General features: G+C 45.0%; 1 protein-coding gene and 1 long non-coding RNA gene across 2 annotated transcripts in view; one reads left to right on the top strand and one right to left on the bottom strand.

Annotated features, from left to right (window-relative positions):
* Positions 1–1,333: 1,333 nt before the first annotated feature.
* LOC129482136 (uncharacterized) overlaps positions 1,334–13,997 on the bottom strand; it is a 58,437-nt gene continuing 45,773 nt past the window's right edge. The window contains exons 7-8 of the long non-coding RNA XR_010120654.1: positions 8,607–8,878; positions 1,334–6,457 (exon numbers count right to left, since the gene is read on the bottom strand). This is a non-coding gene — a long non-coding RNA (uncharacterized lncRNA). The remainder of the gene's footprint in view (positions 6,458–8,606; positions 8,879–13,997) is intronic.
* FSD2 (fibronectin type III and SPRY domain containing 2) overlaps positions 4,469–13,997 on the top strand; it is a 49,329-nt gene continuing 39,800 nt past the window's right edge. Inside the window, exon 1 of the mRNA XM_055277392.2 lies at positions 4,469–4,570. The gene's annotated coding sequence lies outside the window, so the exon portion shown is untranslated. The remainder of the gene's footprint in view (positions 4,571–13,997) is intronic.

Here is a 13,997-nt window from a genome sequence, read left to right as displayed (position 1 = left end):
GGCACTGCAGCTCCCAACCAGGGTGTTTAAATACGATCTGTGTTCTAACTCTTCACTTTAGAGTTAAGGAAACGGAGGCCCAGACAAACTTAAGATACACCGACACTCAGGCTCGACATGACCACCTGGCTACTGAAGGCCTGTTTAAGGAGATAATCGGGAAATCCAGTTTATGTGTCAGGGTGGAGCTAGATCTGTTCATGCAACAAGGACCAAGACGGCCCTAGTCTCTGCCTAGGAAATGTGCAGTGTAGACTGAGAAATACAGTCCATGTCAGCTCCCATCCTGGGAGTGCACTGAGACAGGTGGTGGGAAAGGGGGGAGGAAAGGAGGGAGATGCCAGGAAGCTGGGATCAGGAGCCCTTTGCCAAAGCAAGGCCTTTGAGGTGTTGATTCGGGAACAAGTGAAAGTGTTTGTGAAGGTTTTGAGCTGGGAAAAACTGCAATCAGAATTTGTACTTGCTGTTATCCCCAAGGGTAAACAATAAGCAAACGAAAAAATCAGGGCAAAGCTAAAGCTCTAGTTAGGGCATCTCTCTGCCTTGAAAATGACCTCAAGAAATCTAGGAACCTCTGTGGAATGCAACTTGAAGGTCGAAAGGTGCCTTTGTCTGAAGGTCTGTCCCCTTTTCTGCCTGCTGCCGGTGTGAGGGTTGGGGATTGGGCCCTGGGACTCAGTCACTCAGTCTTCTTGGAGAGATAACCTTTTAGCTGAAGTGATTGATTTTCCCCTATTTTTAATATACTATTTTAACTAATACGATTTACGTATGATTTTTAACAGTCTGTTTTAAATATCTTTCTTGTATATTCCTCACATCTTTTTACGATCTGCTTTATACTGTGTTATCATTTCTATTAGTTTTCTAATCTATTTGGTTTTTCAAGAGAAAACTGTCAATCTTTCTAATTATAAAAGTGTCGTGGGTGGCTGGGTGCAGTGGCTCACACCTGTAATCCTAGCACTTTTGGAGGCCGAGGTGGGCAGATCACTTGAAGTCAGGAGTTCAAGACCAGCCTGGCCAACATGGCCAAACCCCATCTCTACTAAAAATACAAAAAAAAATAAAAAAGAAAAGAAAAGTTAGCCAGGCATGGTGGTACATGCCCTGTAATCCCAACTACTCAGGAGGCTGAGGCATGAGAATTGCTTGAATCCAGGAGGCAGAGGTTACAGTGAGCCAAGATTGCACCACAGCATTCCAGCCTGGGCAAAACAGTGAGACTCTGTCTCAAAAAAAAAAAAAAGAAAAAAGAAAATTATGCTCTCTCTCTATATTAATATATGTCTTAGTCCAGTCAGGCTGCTATAACAGAATACCATTGAGTGGGTGGCTTATAAACAACAAACATTTATTTCTTATGGTTCTGGAGGCTGGAAAGTCCAAGATTAAAGCACCAGCAGATTCAGTGTCTGGTAAGGAAGGGCCTGCTTCTTGGTTCATAGATACCTGTATTCTTACTGCATCTTCACATGGCAGAGCTTTCTGGGACCCCCAGTGTAATGGCACTAATTTTATTCATGAGGGCTTGCCTTCATGACCTAATCACCTCCCAAAGGCCACATTTCCAAATACCATCACATTGGGGATTTGGTTTCAACATGGGAATTTTAGGGGAATATAAACTGTCTATAGTATATGTATATATATGTATGATGGTTAATTTTAATGTGTCAACTTGATTGGGCCACCACGTGTTTAGTCAGACATTATTCTGGGTGTGTGTGTGATGGTGTTTCTGGATGAGATTAACCTTTGAGTCAGTAGACTGAGTAAAATGGTTGCCCTCCCTCATGTGAGTGGGCCTCATCCAATCAATTGTTCTGAATAGAACAAAAAGCTTGAATAGGAGGGAATTCTTCCTGCCTAACTGCCTGCAAGTGGGGATATGGGTTTTTTTCCTGCCTTCCAACTCAAATGGAAACATTGGCTCTCCAGGGTCTTGAGCCTGCTGGCCTTTGGACTAGAACCACACCATTGGCGCTCCTGGATCTTTCGCATGCTAACTGCAGATCTTGGGACTTTTCGGTCTTCATAATTACATGAGTCAAATCCTTATGATAAATCTGTTTCCATACATGTATACATTCTATTGGTTCTGTTTCTCTGGACAACCCTATTACACTGTGTGTGTGTGTGTGTGTGTGTGTGTGTGTGTGTGTGTGTGTGTGAGAGAGAGAGAGGAGAGAGAGATTATACTGTTACACTGGTCTGTGGGCTCAAAATCAAAGTAGGAATTTTGCAACACACCCCACAGTTAACACTCACTTTTTTCCTCAACACCTAGACTCTTTCAATTTCTTAACAGAGTCAGAATTTTGGAAGAAAAGAATATTAGCAATAAATTGTCATTTTAAAAATTATTAAACTAAAGCTTAGAGAAATCGTCAGTCACAGTCCATAATGAATGTTTTTGGCTGGATAGTCCCATCTCTATGCCATACCATGGCAAGTAAAAAAAAAAATGTTTGCTTAAGGCTTATATGGGAAGTGTGTCCTGTGCTTTAATTAGAAAAGTGCCCCCAAAATGTTTTTTAACCTTTTATGGTTCATGAGCACCTCTGAGAATCTATTGAAACCTGTGAGTTCTCTTCCCGGAAGTGATTCCATAAGGACACAAACATAATTTTGCATATAATTTTAGAAACTCATTCATGTAGCCCCTGGCAATTCCTGAGCCATAGCTAAAGAAAACTTGCTTTAAAGTGTTAGCTGTACAATGATATGAAAGGGCTCAAATCAGCTTTACAGGCACAGCACACTTAAAAATATCTTATGGCATTTCCTACATTTAAAAAACAGGCATCCACATTATCATTAGTATTATTATGTTTTTTAAGAGGCAGGGTCTCTGTCACCAGACTGGAGTACAGTGACGCAGTCACAGCTCACTACAGCCTCAAACTACTAGGCTCAAGAGATCCTCCTGCCTTAGCCTCTGAAGTAGCTGGGACTATGGGCATGAACTGCTGTACCTAGCGCCACATGATTATTTTTAATTTTTGAGACAGGTCTTGCTCTGTCACCAGGCTGAAGTCCAGTGGTGTCATCAGGGCTCACTGCAGCCTTGACCTCTCAGGCTCAAGCAATCCTCCCTCCTCAGCCTCCCGAGCAGCTGGGACTACACACGTGCACCAACACTTCCAGCTAATTTTTTTATTTGTGGATATAGGGGTCTCCCCATGTTGCCAAGGCTGGTCTCAAACTCCTGCAATGGGAATAGCTTCAATCAAGCAAGGGGAATCAAGTGATGGGAATCCTGGCCCTACAGTGGGAATCCCCAGAGAGTCCCCATGAGAGAGAGTCAGAGCTACGCATACTCCAGGCCCAGAGAGCCTGAGGCCGGTACCCACTGTGATGTCTACCCAAATAGGAGCCATCTTATGGCTTCAGCCCTCCTGCCCTGGCTTCTAAACCAGCATCTCCGGGAGGAATGTGGGGAGGAGAGGCCAACTCCATGCGTCCTTTTCCAGGGCAGGCTTCCTGCTAAAAAGGCCCACTCTGGGAAAGGGAGAAGATTTGACACTGGCTAAACCAGGTTTGGCTTTTTGATTAATGTATTGAACTGGACATTCAATTCCTGAATTTGAGATGCTGACTTCAAGTGACTTTAGGACTATGTGTCACCTAAGAGGGAGAAGAAAGTCATCGGGTCTGCTGGATTTTCATCCAAAGAGGGGAATAATTCCCACCTGGAGTACAGTTTAAAGGAATATTGGGAGAAAAAAATAAAGTTGAATTTGATTGCCTCCAGAACTGTGCTTACCCAGAACACTTTGGAAGAAGCCCCCAGGAAAGCCCTGGTGGAAGGCGCACAGCCCAAGGGCTCTCAAGAATCTCCTTCCAGGCCGGGCGCGGTGGCTCACCCCATAATCCCAACACTTTTGGAGGCCGAAGCAGGTGGATCACAAGGTCAGGAGTTTGAGACCAGCCCGGCCAGTATGGTGAAAGCCCGTCTCTACTAAAAATACAAAAATTAGCCAGGCATGATGGCGGGCGCCTGTAATCCCAGCTACTCAGGAGGCTGAGGCAGAAGAATCGCTTGAACCCGGGAGGCGGAGCTTGCAGTGAGCCAAGATCGTGCCATTGCACTCCAGCCTGGGCAACAGAGCGAGACTCCATCTCAAAAAAAAAAAAAAAAAAAAAAAGGAATCTCCTTGCTGGGCTTGCCGTGACAGTCCCCAGCCCTCTCCACATGGCCAGCCATCTGAGACCCATGGTAAAGCCACAAGTCTAAAACCCCTCACAGCACAGGAAGTAACTCAGAGCACAGCATGTGACCTCTCCTGGTGACACTTGAGTAGTAAGAAGTGGCAACTCAGCCACAGCAGGTCTATATTTGGACCTTCACTCATGGCAGGCCTGTTGCTATTTGCGGCTGTAGCCAGCTCGTGTTACCATGCAGCTTTGATGCCCCACTTGCAGAACTCTGGTGTAAAATAGGCAGGGGTAGCCTGTGGGGCATGCAGAGGTCACCAGGAAGGAAAGCCTGCTGAACACGGATTCAATTTTCCAGCAGAACTCCAGGTCCTCTGAGTTAAAGGAAGCATTTATGGACACTTAGCAGGCAAGTTTTGGGGTAGTCATATTCTTCCAATGCAAATTATATTATTAGAAACTCAATGCTGCAATATTAATGCAATATCTTTCCTGTAGGTGGGAAGAGATATCATGGTAAATTGCAGATGTTTAAATTACAATAAATAGTGTAAATGTTTTCCATGCCTTCTTAAAGCAAGAATTCGCATTAACTGAACATGATGTTGGGACAGGATGTGAGAGGCTCTGATGAAGGCAGACAGGGGCTGGTGATTCTTATAATGTGTCTTTAGGATATCTGTAGTGCTGGGGCCTGTTTGTTAGAATCATTTGCTAGAACAGTTTGGAAATACAGATGTTGAATATCATCTGGCTATACTATTGCATTGTAAATACATTTTATTTAATCTGCGTGTACATGCTGACAAATAATAACTTCATGCATTGATTCAAATACTAAAAAACAGCATCGTAATTACTTTTCACTTGTTATGCATACAGCCTCCTCCTATAGAAAGTTTTCAGGTTTGGACAGTGTCTGCAAAGCTGATTTGAATCATTTCGTTATCACTGTAACACTTTAAGGCAAGTTTTCTTTTGCTGCTATGGCTCAGGAATTGCCAAGGGCTGCATGGATGAGCTAAAATTATATGCAAAGTTATGTTCCTGCCCTATGGAATCACTTCTGGGAGTAGAATTCACAGGTTTCAGTAGATTCAGTAGATATGCCCATGACCCATAAAAGGTTAATAAACAAGCCAAGTGAGGTGGCAGATTGCATGAGCCCAGGAGTTCAAGACCAGTCTGGGCAACATAGCAAGAACCTGTCTCTAAAAAAGAAAAAAAAAACATTCTTGGGGGACTTTTCTAAGTAATGCACAGGGATACACCTCCCATATAAGCCTTAGGCAAACATCTTTTTTATTTAACTGCTTCCCTATGGCATAGAGGAAAGGGTATCCAGCAAAGACATTCATAAGGGACTATGACTAATTACTTCTCTAAGCTTTAGTTTCACCATTTATAAAATGGCAACTTATTGTCAACCTTCCTTTCTCCCCAAATCCTGATTCTGTTAAGAAAGAGTCTAGGTGTTGAGGGGAAAAGTGACTGTTAACTGTAGGGTGTGTTGCAAAATTCCTACTTTGACACTGAGCCAGTTTGTGTTGAAACCAGTTTGTGTTGTGTGTTCAAAGGGCAAGTGCCAGCTTGAAAGCATGTGTTCTTATTTGTATTTGCACTAAGTGTTTTCCAGTCTTCTTGCTTGTGTCTTTCTGACAGTTCAACTTGGTGTTTCACATTCCAGCTTCTGGTTGAAAGAATTTCTCATGATGATTTATTGGTCATACAGAATCCTGGCTATTTCCCTTTGGGTAGCACACGGGAATGTAAGCATTATTTTTAGTGAACTGCTCCTCTGTCTGTAGATGGTGTGATTTAATGGAAGCCTGGGTTTGAATCCAAGCTCTTCACCTGACTGGTTGTGTGTCAGGTGAAAAGCTTGGATTCAAGCACAGGGCTAAATACAGAGTAGCCCAGATAAATTTTTGTAAAAGAAAATTGGCTATAAGCAAGCCCTTTATCCTCACAAGAACTCAGTTTTGCCATCCTAAAATCAGGAATTTTTTTTAAACATCCATGACCTGCTGAATAAAATCAGGAAATTGAATTAGATGCTCTCCAAGGGACCTCCATCCCTAGAATACCATATCTCTGCCTGGGCCCCCCGGGAGAGGAATGATCTCATAGCTGATGTCTGTACGTGGTTATGAGGCTGTTCTGCTTGGTGTCTTCTTTCATCATCGGCTGTTTTCAAGGGACAAATATTCCCACAGTGGCCATGGATGATTCCACACTGCTGTGGTCACTCTCCATGAGTGACCAGGTAGAAGGCTTCTAGCCCAGGTAGGAGATACTAAGGTACGAATAATGATAATGATAGTAAGAACAACAACAATAACAGCAGCTAACACTTATTGAGGACTTACTTTAAGCCATATACTATGCATAAAGTACATTATGTTATTTCATCTAAATGCCAACCTTATGAGGTAGACACTATTAATAGAGCTGTTTTATAGCCCATTAAAGTGAGGCCTAGATAGATGATTTTCCTGAAGTCATACTTCCAGGATGTGGCAGAAACAATGCAAACACAGGACTGAATCCAGAGGGCAGTGGTCTTGGGGAGCAGGGAGGGGGGACAGGAAAAGGGATATTACCTAGAGATTCAAGAGGTAGAATCGGAATCAGCATGAATTGGTTATTAATTAGATTGGGGGTGTCAAGGATGAGCTTCTGGTCTCTGGTTTGGTGCTGGAGGGGGTGGGTGTCATGCTCTCATTCATGGATAGTAGCAAAGCAGTGGCCTTCATGGAGGGCCATGTTGGATGAGTAGGGGTTTAAGAAGCACTGGTGAGATGGGGAAGAGTGGGAGCTCTCAGCAGGCAGGACAGTCTGAGCCAGGGCCTAGGGTGAGTCTCACATGGAAGACCCTGAAAGCAGCCAGAAGGAACAGAGGGTGACCGCTAGGGAAGGTGGGGCTGCTTGGGGAGTATAGAGCTATGGCATGGGGCGGGGGATCTGTGGTGCCCAGGGGAGTTGGGACTTGCCAGGAATGGAGCCCTCAGAATGCAGGACATGCAGACATACCACTTCTGCCTGAACAAAGCAATGTATGCTGTATAAGCTATGCTGCTATCCTGGGCAGGGACACCCCTGAGGAAGAACCATGGTGCACGCAGTCAGCAGACTGTAGAGACAGGAGGGTTTCAAGCAAGATTTTGAGCCACAGAGGGAAATAGTGGGATTTTGGCACAGACTCTGTGCTTTAGGAAGGAGAAGTACTCTGGGGTCCCAGGAAAGAGGGAAAGTGGCATCTCTGAGAAGTTGTGCATAGCCCCAGATGGGGTAATAATCCCTTATTCACTTGTCTGGAGCCTCCTTGAGACCAGCAACTGTGTCTCATCCATTGTACCCCCAGCGCCTAGCCTGGTCCTGTTCTCTTGAATTCACACCTCACCAACTCCATGAACATTCAGAGCTGGGGCAATGAATGATGCCCAACACCACAGACCATGCATGTGGTAAGGTTAGTCAGGGTCACAGAAGGACCTAGGGTTTCACCAGATGACCTCTGCATGGGTGTAGACTTTCCAGGTCATTCCATGTTGCCCCATAACACACTGGCTCCAGGACTTCTAACTCTGCCATGACCAGATGGAATCTATAATGCCCCAGGAGCAGAGGCAGCAACCAGGAGCCCCGGTGGAGTAGAAATGAGGAACTGCTTCTAAGCTGGGGAGACCTGCTGCTGCTGTTGCTGGCTGATAAGAGGCCCATGGAGAAGAAACATGACCCTCCCATCCTCTCAGGTTCTATTTCCAGAGGTACTTGTGCTCAGCTTCATTCTCCTCCTCTTCCTCCCCCATGATGCCAAGTAAGAGCTCAACCCAGCTGTTAATGATAAGACATTATTTCTATGCAATGTGGGTAATTCTGATTAGCTGGGCAATCCAACATACAGGAGCGTGAAGGCAGGATTCAGGGCCTCTTAGGGCAGAAGGCTCTGATTACTTTGTTGAAAATCATCCACTACAATAAAGGATTCAGGATGAGAGAGGAGGCAAAGTGGTGTTTCCATAGCTGGAAGGGAACTTTGACCTTGGGAACCATCGGAGGGAAACATGGGCTAAAGTGCAGGCAATGTGCATGATACCCAGGAGGAGCTAGCAATCCCTTGGGTCTGGTATGTATGGAGGGGGAGACTTGCTGGTCCAGCTCAGCACTGGTTTTGCTGGGATGCAGATTCAGTGTGAGAAGAAGTTGTGCCCTAGTTCACTTGAAGCCACACTTCTCCAGCCCTGTGTACAGGCTGCATTAGTGAGGATGAGCCAGGACTGCCCCAGCCAGAGCCTAATGGTGGACAGGTTTCTTAGTAGTCACCGCCCCATAAAGAAAACCCAATTCTGGAGTCTTCATAAATCATAGATGCTGTGGAGGCAAAACACTGGCCCTGGGGCCTGGAAACCACTGGCTTTGCAATGCTGCCTCTGGAAACCTACCTCCACTCATCCTTCTCTCCATCTAGGGGTGGACCTGATCCTGTTTGTGGTCCCAGGTGTCCTGGACCAAGACATGGTGGAGCTGGTGCCTTGTGTGCCTTAATCCTGCATAGTCATGGTATCTCAGCCTCAGCAGGTGTTACTGAAGTGATATTTACCACTATCTTCCATGTGAAGAGTTTTGGAGCATTGGAGAGTGGGAGAACTTCAAGAGCGATGTTCCCAAGTCTTAGAGTCTCAGGAGTAAGGTTTCCTTATGAGGATCCAGATCTCTGAAACCAATAACATACATGGCATTGGGTTAGGATAGCAGCATCTTTGTCACCTAATGACTGCTGGAAGTCGACCTCTCTATGTGGTGCTGATAGAATACCTAGAAAAACAGCATCCCGTGGACACTTCAGAGTGAAGAGAAGAGAGAAGGTCCCCAGGGGCTCACCAGGGCTGAGTCCATGTAGTCACACTTCCAGATCCCACCTCCCCAACCCGTCTACCATTAGAGAAGGCTGGTTGGTTCTTGTGTTTTTGTCTTGCTGTCAGAAAGAGCCAGGGTGAGCCCATGGAGGGAAATGTGAGGGATTTCCAAGGCGGGGTGTAGCCATGATTAACTGGGGGAGTGATATTTGGTACGGAGCCCCAGATGAAATTAATAAGGGCCCCTCTGGGTTAAGAGCAGGACACGGTTCCATCACTGGGATCCAGAACCTCCTATTCTTGGGTCAAAATGTTACCAGCATCCTGGGTTCTTGTAATCTCCCAGGATAGAAATCAAGAGAGATCACCAGACACAGCAGCAAAGAGAAAGTTTATTTTAGCTTGTGCACAAGGAAGCTGGCACTGAAGAAGAAAAGAATGGGCTGCCCTTGGGGGAGTAGTGTGTGGGTTAGTTTTATAAAGTCTTTCTATAGGGAAGGGTGACATCGGGGCATGTGTAGGAGAGTTTTTCTAGTGCTTGCACAGTGGCTCAACATGCTTCTTCATACATTATATGTAGCATTAGCATTTTAAATCGCCACCCCAGGTGTGATTTTTAGCATTAAAATGAAGAAGGGGTAAATATAGGTTGGAGTTTAAATTTAACTGCACATTTGGGACTCCAAGGAAGTCCCTAGACCCCTGAAATAGGAGCTTATGGTCATAGCGGTTATAGGTTCTTGGGTCTTTTGTTACTGATTGGCTGGGAGTTAGATAAGCAAGAGCCTGACTGAGGGGCGTTTTTTTTTGTTTTGTTTTGTTTTGTTTTAGACAGAGTCTCGCTCTGTCTCCCAGGCTGGAGTGCAGTGGCATGATCTTGGCTTGCTGCAACCTTCGCCTCCCAGATTCAAGCGATTCTCATGCCTCAGCCTCCTGAGTAGCTGGGATTACAGGCACCCACCACCATGCCCAGCTAATTTTTGTATTTTTAGTAGAGACGGGGTTTCACCATGTTGGCCAGGCTGGTCTTGAACTCCTGACCTCAGGTGATCCGCCCACCTCAGCCTCCTAAAGTGCTGAGATTACAGGTGTGAGCCACTGCACGGGGCCGACTGAGGGGTTTTTATCATTTTCCTCCAGACCATCTTAACATAGGAACCTAACTAGCCTGCCTGTCTCAAATCCTTCCTAAATGGGCCAGATGTAGAACTGTGTTGGCACCTCTGCTCTCCTCATCCCTACTCCTAGCCTTTCCCTGTTCTTGCAGGACAAAGCTTGGAGGGCACTGGGGCAGGCAGTGAGCAGAGCCTGGCCGGTTGTCCCCAGGAAGGAAGGGGGAGGTCCAGGCCATAAGGGCAAGGTGTCATCTCTGACCAGAGGCAGAGTTCTTCTCTGAGGACCCAGGGCAGAGTTCTTCTTCCTGAGGCCATGGGTAACTTGGCCTCCACAAATAAAGGCTGAGGAAGAGGGATGAAACTGGAGGCTTACAGCAGGAATGTCCAGGGAGGGCAGAGGGAAGGGCAGGCAGTCAGTTCAGAACATCACAGACATTCATGGCAAGAGTGTAGAGAGGCTGAAGAAGGTGGGTTTTCTGGAAGACTGTCCCAACCTCTCATGGGCCAGCTGGGCATCCAGGCGTCTTCTACCTTACAAGGTAGACCAGCAGAATAGGCACCACTTAGAGATTTAGAAATGCAGTTTTCCAGACCTCACTCTAGACTTTCTGACTCTACATTTAACCAGATCCCCAAGGTGACGTGTGTGCAGGAAAGTTTGAGAAACCTTGTTGAGAGGAGGAGTTCTGGCAGGGCTGGTGGGAGGACACCCCTCTAACAGGCAGCATACAGGGGCTGCCGTGGAGGTGACGTCACACCACATGGTGAGTTGGGGAAAGAGAGAGGCAATGAGCTCCATCTGGTGGTGCTGAGTTCGAGGCGGCTGCTGGAGGGGGCGGCTCAAGACAGCAGCTGCGCCTCTGAGCCTCTGCCTCTGCATGGGGCACAGGTTAGGGCCAGAGACATGGATTTGGAGCCCTCAGAAGAGACGGGGACATAGAAGCTGTGAGACTGGACAAGATCAACTAGAGCAAGTGGAGAGTGGGAAGAGGGCCTAGAATGGAGGTCGAGGGGATGCCTGCATATAAAGAGCAGCCAAGGGGAGGAACTTGGCAGAGATTTCAGCAGTCAGTGGCCTAGGGGAAATCCCAGCTGAGCCGGGGGAGACAGAAGGGTCAGTAGGATTGAATGGCATGGAGCAGTCAGGAGAGCACCAGAGAGGGTCCATGGATTTCAAAATTAGGCCATGAGAAAATGTTATATTAAAAGGGCAATCAAAAGCGGAGATAGGCCAGGTGCATTGGCTCACACCTGTAATCCCAACATTTTGGGAGACCAAGGCAGGAGGATTGCTTAAGCAGGAGTTTGAGACCAGCCTGGGCAACATAGTGAGACCATTGTCTCTACAAAAATTACAAAAATTAGCCAGGCGTGGTGGTGCGTGCCTGTGATCCCATCTGCTCGGGAGGCTGAGGTGGGAGGATTGCTTGAGCCCAGAAGGTCAAGGCTGCAGTGAGCTGAGATTTCACCACTGCACTCCAACCTGGACAACAGAGCAAGACCCTGTCTCAAAAAAAAAAAAAAAAACAGTGGAGATAGTGGAAAGAAAACTTAATGCCTTTTTAAAAATATAGTTTGGGAAGTGGCTATTAAAAGGACAGTCTATCAGCAGAAGTGACAGTCCATCACTGCAGAAAGTTAAACAGAGCTGATAGGGGAAGCCGCTGAACTTGTTGACTTCTGTTTTCTGTGTACAACTGTGGAACAAATAGGGAAGACAAACAGCTGGCTGCTAACTTTGATCACATAAATGGAAGTTAAGGAAAACTGGATCATAAAAGTGATGGATAAGGAAAAAACAGTGCTAAACCATATCTTAAAATATTTTGCTTATTTTTCTCAAAACATTATATATATGTCATGTTAAAATAGTTTAATAATATTCGTTTTTTTTTTAAAAGGCATTAAATTTACCACAATTTTTTAATGGGGGTAGGCATTAGGAACTGGATTGTGATGATGGCTGCACAATTTGGGGAATTTACTAAAAATCATTGAATTGTACACTTAAAACATGAATTTTCTTCCTTTCATTCTTTCTTCCAACAGGGTCTTGCTCTGTCACCCAGGCTGGAGTGCAGTGGCAAGATAATAGCTCACTGCAGCCTCAATCTTCCAAGCTAAAGTGATCCTCCCAGCTTAGTGTCCGGAGTAGCTGGGACTGCAGGCACACACCACCACGCTGGGCTAGTTTTTTTTTTTGTTTTTTGTTTTTTAAATAGAGGTGAGGTTTCTTTTTGTTATCCAGGCTGGTCTCGAACTCCTAAGCTCAAGTGGTCCACCCAACTTGGCCTCCCAAAGTGCTTGGATAACAGGTGTCAGCCACTGTACCTGACCTGTAATATTTTTCTGTGCTTGGAAAGTCTTTTGTTGGTCATCTATGATACTTCTCTACAAAAATACAGATGTATAACTTGAGATTTAAGATTTTCTTTTATTCTCCTGGGACCATACATCTCTGAATAGTAAACTCTTTTTTTCTTTTGGATGAAGTTACCAATACAACTTCTAGTCACATGTAAGCAAAATAACATAAATATATTACAAATTTTGGTAAATAATAATAATAATAATTATTATTATTATTATCTTTGAGACAGAGTCTCACTCTGTCACCCAGGCTGGAGTACAGTGGTGTGATCTTGGCTCACTGCAACCTCCGCCTCCCAGGTTCACGTCATTCTCCTGCCTCAGCCTCCTGAGTAGCTGGGACTACAGGCACCCGCCACCGCGCCCGGCTAATTTTTTGTATTTTTAGTAGAGACGGGGTTTCACCGTGTTAGCCAGGATGGTTTCGATCTCCTGACCTGGTGATCTGCCCACCTCGGCCTCCCAAAGTGTTGGGATTACAGGCGTGAGCCACCGCGCCCGGCCAATAATTATTAAATGAAAAATAAAATGGAAATGCATCTCTTAATGAGGTAGATGGAGCTTTTCTAAAAAAGTTGACTTGTGTATCCATTGATGAAAATTACATATTTTAGACTGCAACAGGAATTGGGGTCAATTGTCTTTCTGCTTTTCATTTTGTTGATGTAAGCACCGAGCAACCTTGCTCAGCTACATAATCAAACGTTGATGGAAATGAAAGTGTTTTATTATAGCAATGTCACTCACATTTTTTAACTCTTTCTGAAATGTGTGTCAAAAAGTATCTAGTGATCTATCATGAAATATTATTTTTAATCATATATTAGCTGACAATTTGATTAGATCCTCCTTCAACTTTATTGAAAGCAAAGAACTGGAAACCACTCAGCTTGAAAACAAATTTTTTCTTATGCATTCATTAATGTCATTCACCCTCCATCATTGATAGCAATACTTCAAATTGTCCTTCCATTTAGTCCCCTGGAGGTTTTTTGTTTTGTTTTGTTTTTTAATTCCCAAGCAATGAAATCTTACAGCGCAATGAAATATTCAGGACAAGTGAGAGGTATAGATTTACTTTTGTAATAAGGAGAAGAAGGACTATTGTGAAAAAAGAATCTACAGGAAGCCTCAAATGCTGGCTCCTTCCCAGGCAGAGCAGCTCTGGGAAAGATTAAATATGAAGTTGAGCATCTGGGAGCTGATCCTCCTGAAGCTATCTATACCCATGTACCCCTTGGAAAGTGTTCGCATACAGATTCCATAGCCTGAAGAGTGATGGTGGAAATGCCACCCTTTGACGGAGTCTGGAGAGGGAAAGGGGAGAAAGAGAGAATAGCAGCTAGCAGAGAAAGCTGGGTGGAAAGTTTATTTTTAGTCTGGACAATGAATTAGTCATCTATTGTGGCATAACAAATTATTTCAAAACTTGGCAGCTTAAAACAACAAATATTTATTCTCTTGAATGGTTTCTGAGGGTCAAGAACCTGAG

This window comes from Symphalangus syndactylus, chromosome 5 (genome assembly GCF_028878055.3).
Source record: "Symphalangus syndactylus isolate Jambi chromosome 5, NHGRI_mSymSyn1-v2.1_pri, whole genome shotgun sequence".
In the NCBI taxonomy this organism is placed as follows: Eukaryota; Metazoa; Chordata; class Mammalia; order Primates; family Hylobatidae; genus Symphalangus; species Symphalangus syndactylus.
Note: the sequence above shows the minus strand (reverse complement) of the source record. Positions and strands in the feature narration are given on the sequence as shown.